This window comes from Triticum urartu, chromosome 1A (assembly GCF_056163025.1).
Source record: "Triticum urartu cultivar PI428250 chromosome 1A, HENAU_Tu73, whole genome shotgun sequence".
NCBI classification, from domain to species: domain Eukaryota; kingdom Viridiplantae; phylum Streptophyta; class Magnoliopsida; order Poales; family Poaceae; genus Triticum; species Triticum urartu.
Genome location: NC_141873.1, coordinates 109070059 through 109074579, shown reverse-complemented (window position 1 = coordinate 109074579; position 4521 = coordinate 109070059).

The following is a 4521-nucleotide window of genomic DNA, read 5'->3' as shown; positions in this document are numbered from 1 at the left end:
ACACTATGGTGTTCCAGGCTGTATTAGTTGTGAAACAATTTCCACAATGTCTTAATTCTGTGCCAAACTCGTAATTCAGATATTCATCTCTACGATCATATCATAGATCTTTTATCCTCTTGTCACGACGATCTTTCAACTTCACCCTGAAATTACTTGAACCTTTCAATAATTCAGACTCGTGATTCATCAAGTAAATATACTCAACATCTACTCAAATCATCTGTGAAGTAAGAACATAACGATATCCACTACATGCCTCAGCACTCATTGGACTACACACATCAAAATGTATTACTTCCAACAAGTTTCTTTCTAGTTCCATTTTACTGAAAACGAGGCTTTCAGTCATCTTGCCCATGTGGTATGATTTGCATGTCTCAAGTGATTCAAAATCAAGTGAGTCCAAACGGTCCATTTGCATGGAGTTTCTTCATGCATATACACCAATAGACATGGTTCGCATGTCTCAAACTTTTCAAAAATGAGTGAGCCCAAAGATCCATCAACATGGAGCTTCTTCATGCGTTTTATACCGATATGACTTACGTGGCAGTGCCACAAGTAGGTGGTACTATCATTACTATCTTATATCTTTTGGCATGAACATGTGTATCACTACGATCGAGATTCAACAAACCATTCATTTTAGGTGCAAGACCATTGATGGTATTATTCAAATAAACACAGTAACCATTATTCTCCTTAAATGAATAACCGTATTGCAATAGACATAATCCAATCATGTCTATGCTCAACGCAAACACCAAATAACAATTATTTAGGTTTTAATACCAATCTCGATGGTAGAGGGAGCGTACGATATTTGATCAACCTTGGAAATACTTCCAACACATATCGTCAGCTCACCTTTAGCTAGTCTCCGTTTATTCCGTAGCTTTTATTTCGAGTTACTAACACTTAGCAACCGAACCGGTATCTAATACCCTAGTGCTACTAGGAGTACTAGTAAAGTACACATTAACACAATGTATATCCAATATACTTCTATCGACCTTGCCAGCCCTCTCATCTACCAAGTATCTAGGGTAATTCTGCTCCAGTGGCTGTTCCCCTTATTACAGAAGCACTCAGTCTCGGGTTTGGGTTCAACCTTGGGTTTCTTCACTAGAGCAGCAGCTGAATTGCCGTTTCATGAAGTATCCCTTTGTTCCCTTGCCCTTCTTGAAACTAGTGGTTTCTCCAACCATCAACAATTGATGCTCCTTCTTGATTTCTACTTTCGCGGTGTCAAACATCGCGAATATCTCAAGGATCATCATATATGTCCCTGATATATCATAGTTCATCACGAAGCTCTAGCAGCTTGGTGGCAATGACTTCGGAGAATCATCACTATTTCATCTGGAAGATCAACTCCCACTCGATTCAAGCGATTGTTGTATTCAGACAATCTGAGCACAAGCACAACAATTGAGCTTTTCTCCTTAGTTTGCAGGCTAAGAAAATCGTCGGAGGTCTTATACCTCTTGACGTGGGCACGAGCCTGAAATCCCAATTTCAGCCCTCAAAACATCTCATATGTTTTGCGACGTTTCAAAAACGTCTTCGGTGCCTCAACTCTAAACCGTTTAACTGAACTATCACGTAGTTATCAAAATGTGTATGTTAGATGTTCGCAACATCCACAGACGACGTTCGAGGTTCAGCACACTGAGCGGTGCATTAAGGACATAAGCCTTCAATGAAGCAATGAGGACAATCCTCAGTTTACGGACCTAGTCCGCATAATTCTACTATCAACTTTCAACTAAATTTTCTCTAGGAACATATCTAAACAGTAGAACTGAAGCGCGAGCTACGACATAATTTGCGAAGATCTTTTGACTATGTTCAGGATAATTAAGTTCATCTTATGAACTCCCACTTAGATAGACATCCCTCTAGTCATCTAAGTGATTACATGATCTGAGTCAACTAGGCCGTGTCCGATCATCACGTGAGACGGACTAGTCAACATCGGTGAACATCTTCATGTTGATCGTATCTGCCATACGACTCATGCTCGACCTTTCGGTCTCTTGTGTTCCGAGGCCATGTCTGTACACATGCTAGGCTCGTCAAGTCAACCTAAGTGTTTCGCGTGTGTAAATCTGTCTTACACCCGTTGTATGTGAACGTTAGAATCTATCACACCCGATCATCACATGGTGCTTCGAAACAACGAACTGTCGCAACGGTGCACAGTTAGGGGGAACACTTTCTTGAAATTATTATGAGGGATCATCTTATTTACTACCGTCGTTCTAAGTAAACAAGATGCATAAACATGATAAACATCACATGCAATCAAATAGTGACATGATATGGCCAATATCATATTGCTCCTTTTGATCTCCATCTTCGGGGCTCCATGATCATCAACGTCACCGGCATGACACCATGATCTCCATCATCATGATCTCCATCATCGTGTCTCCATGAAGTTGTCACGTCATATATTACTTCTACTACTACAGCTAACGGTTAGCAATAAAGTAAAGTAATTACATGACGTTTATGTTGACACGCAGGTCATAAATAAATTAAGACAACTCCTATGGCTCCTGCCAGTTGTCATACTCATCGACATGCAAGTCGTGATTCCTATTACAATAACATGATCAATCTCATACATCACATATATCATTCATCACATCCTTTGGCCATATCACATCACATAGCATACCCTGCAAAAACAAGTTAGACGTCCTCTAATTGTTGTTTGCATGTTTTACGTGGCTGCTATGGGTTTCTAGCAAGAACGTTTCTTACCTACGCAAAAACCACAACGTGATATGCCAATTGCTATTTACCCTTCATAAGGACCCTTTTCATCGAATCCGATCCGACTAAAGTAGGAGAGACAGACACCCGCTAGCCACCTTATGCAACTAGTGCATGTCAGTCGGTGGAACCAGTCTCACGTAAGAGTACGTGTAAGGTCGGTCCGGGCCGCTTCATCCCACGATGCCGCCGAATCAAGATAAGACTAGTAACGGCAAGCATATTGAACAAAATCAACGCCCACAACTACTTTGTGTTCTACTCGTGCATAGAAACTACGCATAGACCTAGCTCATGATGCCACTGTTGGGGAACGTAGCAATAATTCAAAATTTTCCTACGTGTCACCAAGATCAATCTATGGAGTCATCTAGCAACGAGGGAGGAGTGGATCTACATACCCTTGTAGATCGCGCGCGGAAGCGTTCAAGAGAACGGGGTTGATGGAGTCGTACTCGTCGTGATCCAAATCACCGATGATCCTAGCGCCAAACGGATGGCACCTCCGCGTTCAACACACGTACGGAGCAGCGACGTCTCCTCCTTCTTGATCCAGCAAGGGGGGAGGAGAGGTTGATGGAGATCCAACAGCACGACAGCGTGGTGGTGGAAGTAGCGGGATTCCAACAAGGCTTCGCCAAGCGCTGTGGGAGGAGGGAGATGTGTCATGGGAGGGAGAGGGAGGCGCCAGGGCTTGGGGTATAGTTTCCCTCCCTTTCCCCCACTATATATAGGGCCAAGGGAGAGGGGGGGGGGGTGCAGCCTTGGCCCTTCCTCCAAGGAAGGGTGCGGCCAGGGAGGAGTCCCTCCTCCCCAAGGCACCTCGGAGGTGCCTTCCCCCTTTAGGACTCTTCCTTTCCCCTTTCTCTTGGCGCATGGGCCTCTTGGGGCTGGTGCCCTTGGCCCATATAGGCCAAGGCGCACCCCCTACAGCCCATGTGGCCCCTCGGGGCAGGTGGCCCCACCCGGTGGACCCCCGGGACCCTTCCGGTGGTCCCGGTACAATACCGGTGACCCCGAAACTTGTCCCGATGGCCGAAATAGCACTTCCAATATATAATTCTTTACCTCCGGACCATTTCGGAACTCCTCGTGACGTCCGGGATCTCATCCGGGACTCCGAACAACTTTCGGGTTACCGCATACTAATATCTCTATAACCCTAGCGTCACCGAACCTTAAGTGTGTAGACCCTACGGGTTCGGGAGACATGCAGACATGACCGAGATGACTCTCCGGTCAATAACCAACAGCGGGATCTGGATACCCATGTTGGCTCCCACATGTTCCATGATGATCTCATCGGATGAACCATGATGTCAAGGACTTAATCAATCCCGTATACAATTCCCTTTGTCTAGCGGTACGATACTTGCCCGAGATTCGATCGTCGGTATCCCGATACCTTGTTCAATCTCGTTACCGGCAAGTCTCTTTACTCGTTCCGTAACACATCATCCCGTGATCAACTCCTTGATCACATTGTGCACATTATGATGATGTCCTACCGAGTGGGCCCAGAGATACCTCTCCGTTTACACGGAGTGACAAATCCCAGTCTCGATTCGTGCCAACCCAACAGACACTTTCAGAGATACCCGTAGTGTACCTTTATAGCCACCCAGTTACGTTGTGACGTTTGGCACACCCAAAGCACTCCTACGGTATCCGGGAGTTGCACAATCTCATGGTCTAAGGAAATGATACTTGACATTAGAAAAGCTTTAGCATACG